At 41.2% G+C, this 16,407-nt stretch overlaps 1 protein-coding gene across 1 annotated transcript in view; it reads right to left on the reverse strand.

Annotated features, from left to right (window-relative positions):
• SerRS-m (Seryl-tRNA synthetase, mitochondrial) overlaps positions 1-16,407 on the reverse strand; it is a 135,077-nt gene that overhangs the window by 116,975 nt on the left and 1,695 nt on the right. The gene's annotated exons all lie outside the window — the stretch shown is intronic.

A 16,407-nucleotide genomic window follows, 5' to 3' on the forward strand; every position in this document is an offset into this window, starting at 1 on the left:
GAGCCTCATTGAACACCTGGGCGCATCAATGTAGTATAGACTTAGTTGACAAGTCCTTGCCATGGTACAGGAGGGCTATGCCATGGTCGACCTCCATTCCCCCATTAATCAATGACACATGGATCCGAACAATTTTAAAAACAAAAACAAAACAAAAACCCCCCAAAATCCAAAACCCAATGATGACAACAAAACCGCAACGCCCATGGACTATGATACTACCACGACCATATCTGACGAGTTTCAACCTACGGTTGATAGGAAAAGATCTTCGGGAGGGGACGGACTAGTTCTACTCGTTGAGGACAGTCTTGCCGAGCAAAGTAGGCAGCTCCTGGCCATGCTGGAGCGGATGGTTTCCCCGAGCCCTAGTCGGAGATGTGTTTCTGACGAGGCCGAGGACAGTTTATCCGACGACGAACTCAACAACACAGTTGTTCCAGCAGCTGCAGTTGCGGATAAACTGTCCTCGAACTCAGCGGAAACTACAAAACCTGCGGACACGGGATCACCATTAACCCGGGGTATCGCTACATCGGCCGTAGCCGATAGGCCAAACCTGCAGAGACAGATTGCCACTGTGGAGGAAACCACGACCAAAACCTTGGACGACAAAGTTCCCTCCACCTCAAGCACAACTGCAGATCGGTTGGCAAAAGACAAGGGGGGCTACCGAAGGTCCTTGCACTACCTCAAGAAGTGCATCGGCAGGGAACCTTCGACTATCTCGGTGAGGGATTGCAAATTAATCAAAATCAATCTCAAGGCGGTGAGTAAATACGAGAAAAAGTATCCTCACCTGCCCAAGAGAAATCCTGAGATTGATAGGCTCTCCCTCATCCAGATGGTCGATAGGATCTTGCTGTCGTCAGAGCCATCATCTACTCCCACTACCTGTAAAGGTCAAACAACGAGGGATGGTGACCTGACCCAGCTCCCAGAGAAGCCATCATCGTCTGGTAAGAGACCCCAAAACTCAGAGGAGGGGAGAACTGGGATGCCTGTACCGGCTACGGTCCCTACACTTGGGTGCGTGGCACCTTCCAACCCCTCTTCAGCGAAGAACCCGGTGAAGAGGGTTAGATCCACGGAGGAACCACACCCTAAGGCCAAGAGACCCATCCCGAGACAGGACTCAAAGCCATCCACCTCCTCTGCCCGCTGCCAAACGAACGAGAGCGAGAAGTCAACCGCTACTAAGGCAGCCTCCCAGGCCGACTTAAGTCACAAGGTGACTCCTCGCTCTCCTCCCAAGAGTAGCGGGAGGGGAAAAAAGAAGACGGACAGACCGTTGGTGCCTGATGAACTGCGCATAGCGGTCATCGACAAGTCTGATCCCGAAGGCAAGATCAGTGACAAACACTGGCAGTTGATTGAAAATCAACTGCGGGAGATAGTGTTTGCAGGTGAAGGGGAACCTCCCAAACATACTCACTTCGGCAGTGCAGCTCCTTTCAGAGGCATCAAGATCATCTGCTGTGAGAACAAGGAATCTTTAAACTTCCTTGTTAGCACAATAGATGGACTTGGTGAACTCTGGGAGGGCTGCCAATTGGCGGCTGTGGGTGTGAATGAGATTCCCAGCAGAAGAGTATTGTCGGCATGGGTGCCGCCGCCCGCGGTTGGCCCAACAAGGATACTGACAATACTCGGTAGACAGAACCCTAACCTCCAGACTAGCTCATGGAAGCTCGTCAGCCACAGTCCGGAGGGGGAGGGTATGGCTATAAGGGTGTCAATTGACATACAAGGGCAGGAATACCTGCGGGCTCGTGAGGGTAAACTGCACTTTGGCCTAGGATGGATAAGGTTCCGTCTAGGTCAAAGACAGTAAAGGAACGACAGCAGCAGCCGCTTCGCATTATGCAGATCAATCTGCATCACTGCAAAGCGGCTGCTGCTGAACTTCTACTCTCCCTCTCGAAGTCTGAAGTTGATATCGCTCTAGTCCAGGAACCTTATTTATATAAAAATAATGTTGCTGGGCTAAGCGATAGCAACTATACCATCTTTGCCACATCCAGCGATGACAAGGTAAGAACCTGTATAGTTGCCAAGAAGAATTTAAATCTAATGTATCTCTACAATTTCAGCTCGGGAGATATAACGGCTGTAAAAATGCAAGATAGGTCACAAAAATCTACCATCTTTGCGTCAATTTACATGCCATATGAGAGCCCTGACCCACCTGGCCAACACGTAGTGAGACTCGTTGAAGAGATGCGCAGCACCTGCCTCATCATCCTGGGGTGCGATGCCAACGCCCATCACTTCCACTGGGGAAGCAGTGACACGAATGCCCGGGGTGAGTCCGTTTTCGAATTTATACTAAAATATAATATGAGAATATGCAACAGGGGAAATGAAAGTACTTTTAAAAACAGCATCAGGGAGGAAGTTATCGACATAACCCTCATTAATAAAGACGAATCCCATATCACTGACTGGAAGGTATCCGAAGAGTGCTCCTTTTCCGACCACCGGAAGATACTCTTCAAGGTCTCTGTTGAAGGAATTCGGCAACCACCATCCACGGAAGGCCGACTGGTGCAAGTTTACTGAATTAACAACCTCAATGCTGGGGGTTCCTTACTATCCCACAACAGCCGAAGAGGTCGATAATGCAGTGAAACATGTAACAGAGGTTATGGTGGATAGCTACGAGGCCTCCTGCCCACTAACCCACCCTGGCAGGAGAAGCCAACCGGTCTGGTGGTCGAAAGATCTCGCCAATCTAAGAAAGATTAGCAGAAGGCTTTACAATAAAGCCAACAAATCAAAGTTGTCAAGCGATTGGGAGAACTACAAAGTATCTTTCAATAAATACAACAGTGAGATTAAGAAGGCTAAGCGCAGATCCTGGATTTGCTTTAGTGAAACGATTGAAGGAGTAAAGGACGTGGCCAGATTTCGTAGGGTACTATCAAAGGACCCTAAAACCATTGGTAGTATCAAACGGGCCGACGGCACATGGACTAACTCCGGCCTAGAGACTCTTGATCTCCTTGCTAATACTCACTTCCCTAATTGTGTGGATGTATCAGAACACCCTGATGTTCCAAGGATACACGACCACACCACCGTAGATGCGAGAGTTATAGAGGAAATCATTAGTCAACCAAAAATAAAATGGGCCATAAACACATTCAAGCCCTTTAAGTCACCTGGACCAGATAGAATCATACCTGCAATGCTACATAACGCACTGGAGTCACTGATTCCACACCTGGAACTTATTTTTAGGGCTTGTCTATGCTTATCATACATACCGGCTCTTTGGAGGGAAGTAACTGTGGTATACATCCCTAAAGCGGGGAAGTCAAGTCACACACTTCCAAAAGACTACAGACCAATTAGTCTCTCCTCCTTTTTATTGAAAACTTTAGAAAGGCTGCTGGATCTTGGCATCAGAGCCAAGCTTTCAGCCACAGACCTAAGTTCCGCCCAACATGCCTACCAAAAAGGCAAATCGGTAGATACAGCGTTAAACGAGGTAGTAGGATATATTGAGAGAAATATGGAGGGCTCGGACTATACGCTAGCTGCATTCCTTGATATAGAGGGTGCCTTTAATAACGTTAGGCTCGAGTCCATACATAAGTCTCTGATAAACCTAGGTGTCTCGTCCACGCTGGTCAATTGGATTGACAATATGCTTAGCAGTCGTATAATCAATTCAAGTATCGGTGGAAGTTCCATCCGGAAGCATGTCACCAGAGGCACACCCCAAGGTGGTGTTATATCACCACTACTGTGGCTTCTGGTGATAAATGAAATACTTAAGGATTTTGATAGGCTGCGTATAAAGACAATCGCATATGCTGATGACGTTGTCATCATGTTTAGCGGGAAGTTTCCGCAGACACTATCAGAACTTATGCAAGGAGCTCTGGTTAAGTTATCAAGATGGGCACTCAACAATGGCCTCGGAGTGAACCCATCAAAGACTGAGCTAGTTTTATTTACAAACAAAAGGAAGGTCAGACCATTTACCCTACCAGTGCTGGACGGAGTTATTCTTGAACTCTCTTCGGAAGCCAAATACCTCGGCATTATCCTAGACCAGCAACTCTCGTGGAAAAGGAATGTCGAGGAGCGCACCAAGAAAGGTCTAATAGCTCTATACTCCTGCAAAAATTCCATTGGCAAGAGCTGGGGTCTGAGACCAACGGTAATCCACTGGATATATACGACCATTGTACGCCCAATTCTTACATATGGCTCTCTGGTATGGTGGAATGCTCTAAATAAGACGACATATTTAAACAAAATGAACAGCGTCCAAAGAGCGGCATCAGTCCTAATCACTGGTGCCATGAGGAGCACTCCACAAGCTGCCCTGAATGTGCTACTGGATCTACATCCGCTAGACCTAGTAGTACAGGAACTGGCAGCAATGAGTGCACTTCGTCTTAAGGAGCTAGGTTCATGGCGCAGTTCCGAACACGGAAGAACTGCAATTCTACGTCGATTCGGACTATCAACGGCCTCGGGGAACATCAGTGATTATATATCACCACAAATGTGCTTCGAGGCAACGAAGGTGCACATACCCCACAGGGATGAATGGACACACAGTAGCCAACCTCTAGACGGTATAGAGATCTATACTGATGGCTCTAAGATGGAAACAGGCACAGGAGCAGGTGTCTACAGCAAATCCCTTGGTCTACGACAATCATACAAGCTGAACGAATATTGTAGTGTCTTCCAAGCCGAAGTTTTTGCGATAAGAAAGGCCGCGGAACTCATAAACAACTTGAGAGGGGAAATAGTTGGACCGGTGACTATCTACGTTGATAGTCAAGCGGCCCTAAAATCACTCAAATCCCAATACATCAAGTCCGCGGCTGTTCTAGACTGCAAACACGCTTTGGAGCCACTAAAATCAACCGTCACCTTGTGTTGGGTCCCAGGGCATTGCAACATCGAAGGTAACGAGGCAGCCGACGAACTGGCACGCTGTGGATCGGAGTCACAAACCATTGAAATCGACTACTCCATCAAGCCACCACTGTGCCATTTCAGGAAAATAATAGAGAAAAAATGTCGGGAGAAATTCTGCCAACAATGGCAAAACACGCCAAACTGCAGCATATCAAGGGCAATCTGGCCAATCCCGTCCAAGTCGAGAACCGCCTCACTGCTCTCAATGAGGAAATCAGACCTCAAACTAGCAGTGGGGATCATCACGGGTCACTGTAGAATAGGATCCATGATGAGCAAATGGGAAGCAGACCACACGGCTGACTACTGCAGACTATGCAAGGATGAGGAAGAAACTGAAACGATCGAGCACCTTTTATGTCGCTGTCCTATGCTCCTTTCTAGAAGACAACGCACCATGGGTGTGCACACCATCCATGCTCTTACAGCATTCTGCCAAGCAGAGCCGTCGGGTCTTTTACACATGGCAAAAGGCCTAAAATGGCTCCAAAGAGCTGAGAACAGGACAAGCGCTATCCCTATATAGTAGCATTGTCAACCATGCCCGAGCTACAACTTACTTCTATAAACAAAACTACAAATCAAATCTTACTACAAATGTCAAATCTTACCCTATATACATACATTTTTGTAGGCTTTTTTCTAGCCATGAACTGGTTAAATTTTCTTATCGATTGGACAATAAATGTTGCCTTTAGAGCAATTTCGTGAAAATTCATCTTTGTCCCATACAAATTACTATGGAAACTTGCAGGCCCCAGCAGGGACGTACGCAGGATATCATTTCGGGGGGGCCCAACTTGACCAAAAATCATGAAATTTAAAAATTTTGTGTAGCGTTACGTAAATCTATTTTTTTTTAGTTGATTTTATATGTAATATTGACAAAAATTATATAAATTCAATAGAGAGAGTTCGCCAATTTTAGATATTAGTCCTTGGATGTTTAGAATTGAAAATGAACCCGCCCATGTTCGGTATAGTCCCAATACAAATTCCCCCCAACAGAATTGACGCACTAACTAAAAAATCTTTGAAATGAATTTTACCCATATTAGTTTAACTTTTGGTGTATCCCAAAAATTTCAACCACATTAGCTCTTTTTTTGGCCTTTTGGGTTCTAATTCCCGCAGAGAATTGCTAATATAGGTCCAAGTTTTCGCTAAACAAAGATTTTCAGTATTTAAAAGCTATTTAAAAAAAAACGTCCGTAATATGGATTTTGGAAATTCTTTTGGTGGGAGAACCACCTTGCCGAAAGTGGTTAAAATAGATCCACGTTTGAATTTAGGGATTGCATGAGCGAATATGACGAATGTAGATATACAGTGTTTATGTGGTGGAGGATATAAACAGTTCGGTCCAAACATAACACACTACCTTCCCATTAAAAAAATTTTGTATTATTTTTGCCCTATTAAGTTTACAATTGAACACATTTTTGATCACGAGGACTGATTCTGATAAGAAGATCTATCTCAAAAACTTTTTAATGTTATTTGTATACCAATTATAAATTAATTTAGATAAATACCTCAAAAAAAGAATAACTCGAATCTGCAAGTGCAGATTAGACTTATTTCTGTCTTAATGGTACGAGTAGATGTTTATGGACTCGATGACTTTAAAAACTTTCCAAGGACTATGCCCAAAGATTTATCATTTCTGTCGACACATCGGAGGCAAACTTATGATAAAAAGTATCGGTCGGGTTTGTCGACAGAGATATCACGAAACATTTCTAAAAATGTATTTTTCAATTAAAATATATATATATATATATATATATATATATATATATATATATACATATATATATAGAAATATACCCTCAGCGTGTGTGAGCTGAGATTTTTATATCGAATCGATAATATTTGGGGTATATAATTTCACGATTGTTGGTGTTGCGGATAAATGTTTATGTTGTGCTCAAAAATTTGACTTAATGAAAGCGCAAATGTTTTGTACTTTTGTACCTGAAAGAATCGAATGATATAGTCCAATTTGGAAGTGGTCCTAATTTTGTAAGTCATTCCTTTTGATAGTTATGGTACCAAGCCGTCAATTCGGTTGGTCGCCGTAATATTTAAAGCCTTTGGACCAATCCTGGCGTAACCATGGACTTACCCACGAAAAATACAATATCGCTGTTGTTAGGGTTCTACTGTAAACAATCAGAAACTAGGCATCATTGTTATTATACATACACACACACACACTTGCTACCCTCATGCTATACTCTTTCTCACTCAGTCAGTCTCTTTCAGTCATTCAGACAACACAGTCATTGTATTACACCACAAGTAGTAACACGCACATCAATTGTAACGTATTTTCAGTTTCCAGAATTAAACAGAATAAATCTTGCTTAAGTTTGTTAATTTATCAATAAGTCTTTTATTTACAACATAAAAGCACAACTAAATCTTTTACTCAAACGTAAGAGTACAACAACTGGCGACGAGGACGGTGAATAAGGAAATAAATTCTTTAATTTCAATTCATCTACGCAAAAATCAACTGCACATAAAATGTCAAGCGAGAACATTGTGAAATTACTAGCTGAACAGCAAGCGGCTATGAATCTTCAAACGCAGTTACTGCAACAATTAACAAATCTACTTCAAGCACAGAGTACTGGAAACACCAAAGATGCTACGAGTCCCAGCACTTCAAAAGCAGCATTGATGGAATCTCTTTCACATTCCATGACAGACTTCGTTTATGAACCGGAAAGCGGATTAATTTTTCAAGCGTGGTACAATCGCTACCAACATGTCTTCGAAAAAGAAGCCCAATCTCTGGACGATCATGACAAAGTTGCGTTACTCTGGAGAAAGATGTCAAACAGTGTTCACGAAAGATTCAGGAACTACGTTCTTCCAAAGAATCCAACAGAAATGAGTCTCAAAGACACCCTGGCGAAACTTAACAAACTATTTGGTAAGGTAGAAACTCAAGTGTCTCAACGCTACAAGTGTTTGCAAATGAAAAAACTTGAAGGAGAAGACTATAAGGAATACGCCGGTAGAGTCAACTTACAGTGCGAACTCTTCAAGCTAAATGAAATGCAAGTGGATCAATTCAAGTGTCTAATCTATGTCTTAGGTTTACAATCAAGCAAAGACAACGACATTCGCTTACGTGTACTCAAATTGCTAGACGAAGCAAAGGACTCCACAACTCTAGACACGCTTGTAGATGAAACTCAACGACTCATGGATTTGAAAACAGACAATACATTGATCGAGCATCAATCGCAATCAATATGCGCAGTCAAGAAATTCGCCAAGAACAACAACAAGCATTCCCATAAAATTCCTAAAACGCCCTGCTGGTTATGCGGAGACATGCATTACTCAAAATACTGTCCATTTAAAAATCATAAATGTTCAAAGTGTCAGCAGACAGGTCACAAGGATAACTTTTGCAAAAGCGCAAAACGAGGCAAGTCCACTACAGACAAAACTGCAGTCAAGTCGGACAAAACAAAATACAACGCCAACGCTGTATTCTCTTCAAAGCAACTCCAATTTCAACAATTGCGAAAATATACCACCGTGGAAATAAACAAGAAACAAGTCAAATTACAAATCGACACAGCATCCGATATTTCAATCATATCACGATCAACATGGGAATACATAGGTAAGCCTCACGTACACAAAACAAATGATACTGCAACAGACGTTAATTCCAACAGCATCAGCCTAATCGGAAAGTGTCAATGCAACATAACGGTATCAGACAAAACGCTAACTCTACAATGTTACGTCACGGAAATCGATAACTTAAACATAATGGGTATCGACTGGATACAAAGTTTTAACCTTTGGGACAAACCAATTTCAGCTTGGTGTCGCCAAATATCAAACGATGAATACATATCAAACCCGAGAAGCAAGTTCAAACCTGTTTTCGACAACAGTAGTCTTGGCCTTTGTACAAAAACCAAAGTGCATATTAAACTTCTTCCAGACGCAAAAGAAACATTCATTGCAAAACGCCCAGTACCATATGCCGTGAGAACAGAAATAGAAACAGAGCTAGATAGACTTGAAAAAGCAAATATCATCACACCAGTCAATTCTTCAAAATTTGCAGCGCCAATAGTCGTGAGTAGAAGGAACGGAAAAAATAGAATTTGTGCAGACTATTCCACGGGTCTCAACAATTCAATTGAACCAAATCAGTATCCTCTGCCCACTCCTGAAGAAATTCTCTCAGATTGTCACGATTGTATGATATTTAGTCATTTGAATCTCTCTGACGCATATCTACATGTAGAAGTCGACGATCAAAGCAAAGACTTGCTAACTATTAATACTCACAAAGGGTTATACAGATTTAATCGCCTCACCCCAGGTATAAAATCAGCACCAGGATCCTTCCAGCGAATCATGGATGAGCTATGCACAGGCATCCAAGGAGCACGAGCGTACATAGACGACATAGTCTTGGCAAGTAGATCTCTTCACGATCACAAAACTAATCTTAATTTGTTATTACAGAAAATTCAAGATTACGGGTTCAAACTCAAATTCGAAAAATGTCAATTTTTCAAACCATCAATCAAGTATCTAGGTCAAATCATAGATAAAAATGGCATACGACCTGATCCAGATAAAATTCTTGCAATACAGAATCTGAAGGTCCCTGAAAACATTTCAGAAGTACGATCTTTACTTGGCTCCATAAACCACTATGGAAAGTATGTCCACAACATGAGAAACATCCGAAAACCACTAGATGATCTCTTAAAAAAAGATCACAAATTCATTTGGACCAAAGAATGTCAACAATCTCTCAACGAATTCAAACGCATTCTAACATCGGATTTACTACTAACTCATTACAATCCAGCATTGCCAATTCACATTGCAGCGGACGCATCATCACATGGCATCGGAGCGGTAATATACCATACTTACCCAGACAACAGTGTCAAAGCCATTCATCACGTCTCAAGATCACTTACTCCAACGGAGCGAAATTACAGTCAAATCGAAAAAGAAGGACTAGCACTAGTTTTCGCCGTACAACGTTTCCACAAAATGATTTTCGGAAGAAAATTCACCCTACATACCGACCATAAGCCATTGCTCACCATATTTGGTTCCAAAAAAGGTATTCCGGTCTACACCGCGAACAGGTTACAACGTTGGGCTCTCATCCTTCTCACCTACGATTTCGATATAAAGTTACCAATACAAAGGATTTTGGACATGCAGACGTTCTGTCAAGATTGATAAGCGCACATGAAAAACCATCAGACGAGTACATCATAGCTTCAATCAACCTAGAAAATGACATAAGATATGACATCACAGACGCCGTATCAACACTGCCAGTTAGCTTCAAAATGATACAGGATGCAACCAAAAAGGATTCAACCTTACAAACAGTTTCAAACTACGTATACAACGGCTGGCCAGAAAACAAAAACAGCATAGATTCTTCAATTCTTCCATATTTCAACAGGCAAGATTCAATATCAATAACAGATGATTGTCTTATGTTCAATACGCGCATAATAGTACCCGAATGCTACAGAAAACAAATTCTCAAATAACTGCATCGCGGACACATAGGAACAGAAAGAAGCAAATCTATCGCACGCAGCTACGTATATTGGCCAAACATAGACAAGGACATAGAGACTTACGTCAAGAAATGCAACAATTGCCAACTCGCAGCAAAAAGTCCCATCAAAACCAACCTTTGTCCTTGGCCCACAACAACACGCGTTCTCGAACGTGTTCACATAGATTACGCAGGTCCTGTAAAAAGCATTTACTACCTCGTAATAGTGGATTCATATTCCAAATATCCCGTCATATATGAAACTTCATCAACCACGACCGCAGCAACATTAAGGTTACTAACAACTTATTGTTCACAGTTTGGAAATCCTGAACAAATCGTATCCGACAATGGAACACAATTTTCCTCAGCGGATTTTGAAAATTGGTGTTCTCAACGAGGAATCAAACATACACGAACAGTTCGATATCACCCAAGTTCCAATGGTTAAGCAGAAAGATTCGTCGATACTCTCAAACGATCTTTAAAAAAATCAGAGGGAAAGGAGACGGCGTCTAATGCACTACAAACATTCTTAGAAGTGTATCGTTCAACACCGAACAAAAACTCACCTAATGAACTCTCTCCAGCGGAATCATTCCTAGGTCGAAAAATGAGAACAGTTTTCGATTTAATAACAAAGCCTCCACCAGCGAGCAGAGAGAGAAACATTCAAATGGAGAAACTATACAACCGGAAACATGGTACAAAACAACGAAATTTCATCACTGGAGATCTTGTCTACGCTAAACACTTCAAAGGTAATAAAAGCTACTGGGTTCCAGGTGAAATTATCAACAAAGTGGGAAATGTTACCTACAACACTCTCATTCAAGTGGATAAGAGACAAATTCTTGTGAGATCTCACGCAGATCAACTCCGAGCAAGAGAAACCGATCAAAATGTACCTGCAGAGCAAAATGATAATCTTCCTCTTCAAATCCTACTAGAAGACTTCAACATTAGTCCACCAATGGAAGAAGATTTCACAACTCCACCATCATCACCGGTTATGCACCCACAACGCATCACTTCTCGAAGAAACCCTGTACAGCCAGTATCCCGGACCCCCGAGAAGTCTCAAAAAGGGAGATGTTAGGGTTCTACTGTAAACAATCAGAAACTAGGCATCATTGTTATTATACATACACACACACACACTTGCTACCCTCATGCTATACTCTTTCTCACTCAGTCAGTCTCTTTCAGTCATTCAGACAACACAGTCATTGTATTACACCACAAGTAGTAACACGCACATCAATTGTAACGTATTTTCAGTTTCCAGAATTAAACAGAATAAATCTTGCTTAAGTTTGTTAATTTATCAATAAGTCTTTTATTTACAACATAAAAGCACAACTAAATCTTTTACTCAAACGTAAGAGTACAACAGCTGTGAACAAGACCGCAAGGTGTACCATTGGTCAAAATGTGCAATGACTCCTCGAATAGCCCTTAAAATACAGTTATGTTGAACCTTTGTGAGGGATATATCCGAAGATGTTTTTAGGATAATTTTAGGATGTTCAAATCGGATAATTGAAATTTTGTGTTGGAGGTACCTGAAGAAGTGAATCGATATAATTCATATTCGAACCTAATTTATGTCTCGAAAAAAACCGATTTGGACTTACGAGAGTTATTGTGCTCATGATTTTCGGGAAACATTTTGAAGTCTTGCGGGGGAAATGTCCAAGGAGTGAACCGATATGACTTAAAGTTTGGATAAAATATTGGAAGATCGAAAATTTGGACCAAATCTTTTGATCTGCTCGAGAGTTATAATACGATCGAGCCTGACAGAACTGCAATAAATCGACTCCAAATTGTTTGACGCTAGTTTCGTCAAAACATTATTTCGCTGAGGTATATTTTTATAGTTAGCCTAACGGCTGAGTGTACAACATCACGGTGCTCTTGAACCAACGTTAAATGGAAGGAGCTTACAACTGGAAATTTCTGCCGAGTCTGAAACAGCAATGTTCATAGATGAGAACAATCTAAAAATAAGAAATAATCGCTGGAGTGATTTTCACGCACGGTGCTCTTGAAGCAACTTTAAATTGAAGGCGCTCACACCTGGGAAGTTTTTGCGGATTCTGAAACGACAATGTTCATAGATTAACATTTTTTTAAATAAATCGCGATTCAAGTTGACATTTTTAGGGTTTTTTAGGTTTTCACGGTTTTGCTTGGAAACTGCCAGTCCTATCGAAATGTGACTAAAGAAAATGTTGTAGCTTTGAAAATTCTCTACATGATTGGCTTTCGTTATTTTTTCAGTTGTGCATGCTATTTATAGCAGATATTATCACTTTATGATGCACAACAATAAATTTTTCTCCATTATTTTCTCCCAATATTTAGCAACAAGTTGATATGAAATAGGAATACAAAATGTTGATTAGGGCAGTAAAACAATTTCAAGATATACTCCACAGAGAATCCTTGATATGTCGTACATATTGTCCAATAGACTTTTCATTTCATGCACTTCTAATCTGCACAATACTGGCCTTTAAATTCATTACAGAATTCCACAACACCGACATGGCATAACAAAGAAATTCAGTTTTACTGGAAGTTTCTCACAAAAAGAGTATTTAAAGAATAAATGTTTAACTATTTCTTAGACAACTTGTTAATAAAGTACATTTTCAGTACATAGCCTTCAGAAGAACTATTCTTCTTCAAGAATATAAGTTTTTCGTTGAAATTTCAAAAACAAAAAAAAATTATTTTAGAGAAAAAGACAAAACGTAATAATTTGTTAAAGTAGCTCTAAAAATGTAGTCGTATCAAACCATTGCGCGTTCAGCTTTTGTGTTTGCCTGGTCAAGTCACTCTACTTCGAGAACAAATAATGTAGTTTTCTAACAAATTAATTGATATTTTGTATAGTTCCCCAGCAAAATTTGAAGGAAGGGTTTCCATACGATGACGTGATTTCTTGGCATCTTTTGCATTGGTTCAAAAGAAGTCGTGAAAGATCAGATCTTTTCATTAGCATTTGGACCAATGCAAAGGAAGTCGTGAAAGATCGGATCTTTTCATCAGATATAGATCCCTACAAAACAAAGGAGTATACATTTCTAAAATGTTGTAAAATATAATTACATACTAAAATTCACGAAATAGTAATTTACAGTTGGAGTCCACTTCGAAATCTGCACTGGTGATGGGAAGTAAGTAAGATGTATCAAAACCAGTTGCGGAGGAAGTAAATTCTGTTGCGAGCAGCGGCGGTGCTTAAACTGCAACTGCAACAGCTGAAGTGGTGTACCTCACTAAACATCTCTCTAGCCACATCGTTCCCGAAGTCTTGAAAATAGCCCAGCTACTGAAGCCTGACAAGAATGCCAGCAAAAGTGAATCGTACAGGCTGATTACGCTTTTGTCGCCAGTAGAAAAGACCCTTGAGACCTTAAGGTTAAAATACCCCATCAAAATTTGAAGGAAGGGGTTCCATGCGATGACGTGATTTCATGGCATCTTTTGCTTTGGTTCAAACGAAGTCGTGAAAGATCCGTTCTTTTCATTAACACTTAAACCAATGCAAAGGAAGACGTGAAAGATCCGATTTTTTCATCAGCATTTGAACCCATTTCATCGATCCTATAGACATGAATATTGTGTTTTTACACAGCAAAATTTTATGGAAGCGGTTACATGAGATGTCATGAGTTCACAGGATCTTTTGCATTGGTTCAAATGAAGTCGTGAAAGATCCGATCTTTTCATCAGCATTTGAACCCATTCAATGGAAATCATGAAAGATTCGATCGGAAGTCGTGATAGAGCCGATCTTTTCATCAGCATTTGAACCCATTCAAAGGAAGTCGTTAAAGATCCGATCGTTTCATCAGCATTTGAAACAATTCAAAGGAAGTCGTGATAGATCCGATATTTTCATCAGCATTTGAACCCATTCCATCGATCCAATAGAGATGAATTTTGTGTTTTTATTTATACACATGTATATTTTCTTTTATTTATCTAAATATGTATGTTTAAAGATAAGTAAGATTTATTATGCTAGCACGTCTCCATCATTGAGTTAAAAATAAATTCGCACCGCACTCTTTGGTATTATAAAAATTTTCTTGCCTGCTCTACAAGTCGATTTGTAGATCCCTACAGAACAAAAGAGTATACATTTCACAAAATTTTGTAAAATAAAATTCACGAAATAGTAGGACTGGTTCTGAATCGTCAGTTGCTTTGTATTCGTGCATGAAACTAGGGGTTCTTAAATCGAGTTCCACACTAGAGTAATTTTATGAAATGGCAGTAGTGGGGAACTCGATCCAATAACCCCTAGTTTCATGCACGAATACAAAGTAACTGACGATTCGGAAGTCACCCGTAATTTGCAGTTGGAGTTGGTGTCCATGTCGAAATCTGCACTGGTAATGGGAAGTAAAAAACCTTTGGTAAGATAAATCAAAATCAGTTGCGGAGGAAGTAAACTCTGTTGCTAGCAGCGGTACTTAAACTGCAACAGCTTGATGTTCCGGGTGTCGAGTATCTCACTAAAGTTCTCAACCTGTCGCTTGCCAAACACATCGTTCCCGAAGTCTGGAAAATAACCCAGCTACTGATGCATTGCAAGGATGCCAGCAAAGGCATATTGTCGCCCGTAGCAAAGACCCTTGGTGCTTTAATCCTCCCCAGCATCAGAAATAACTGTCCAGTTGCCGATCAATAGCATGGGATCAGTAAGCAGCACAACAATTGCGCTCACCCTAACCATCACGTAGTGATGGAAGATCCACCACCTAGACGCATCCGTAAGGACTTCAGGTGTTACCGTGATGACATCCAAGACGTCATTCCATCGGACGTCAACCGATTGTCTTACACGGACTCCCTGAACATTGTGCACCAACGGGCGGTCTCCGAAGCCATAAGTGTGTACAAAAACAATAAAGTCCTAAATCAACATCCTCCAGCAATTTCGGATAGTGAGAGGCTTCTTCCAAGGCAAACTCGTTCCATACTGGCACAACTTAGGTCTGGTTACAGTAGCATTCTCAATTCCTACAGAGAACGCATTGTTCCCGGTACCATAAACAGGTGCCCCTCCTGCCATCAAAGCCCTCACGATACTTCACATCTATTCAACTGTCCGTCCGCCCCCACAAATCTAACCCCTGTTGATTTGTGGTCACATCCAATTGAAGTAGCACAATTCCTTCAATTGCCAACATCAAATCCTGTTCACACAACTAATTAATAATATATTCCATTTTCTTTTCTTGTTCCATTCTTCCTTTATAATTTTCAGGAAAGAGCTTCCGAATACAACCGAACTGTTACAACAACAACAACAATTGCGCTGCAGGCCATCTCCACACATATTAGGCGAGGACTCCATCAGAGCAAGCCGTGTGAGAGAAAAGTGATAGTGGCTCTTGATGTATCAAACCCCTTTGATACTGTCAAGCACTCCACGCTGCTTGAGGTCATCGAGCAGACTACGCTCTGTCCAAGTTTGAAACATTGGATAATAAATTATATGTGTGGACGCCAGACGTACGTAGAATTTAGGATCAAGAAGTCCAAGACCCGTAGAATGAAACAGGGAGTTGTCCATGGTGGGGTTATATTGCCGGAACTGTCTAAACTATAACCTAACCAACCGTTGCAGACGGCATTGAGATCGTAAAGTATGCGGATGATTGTACGATCTTGGCGTCAGGTGCCTTCCCTGATGACATTTGTGAAAGGCTGAACTCCTTTTTTTGCTGATCTTACCACCTTTTTTCCACGCGAGGAATATACAAATATCAGCCAATAAATCTACGGGTTTAGAACAAGAGTTGAATGTCGTGGTCGATGGTAGCAGAATTCAGACCACAGACCCAGGCAGG

This window comes from Musca autumnalis, unplaced genomic scaffold, assembly GCF_047663935.1.
Source record: "Musca autumnalis isolate F117 unplaced genomic scaffold, ASM4766393v1 scaffold_3, whole genome shotgun sequence".
Taxonomy (NCBI): domain Eukaryota; kingdom Metazoa; phylum Arthropoda; class Insecta; order Diptera; family Muscidae; genus Musca; species Musca autumnalis.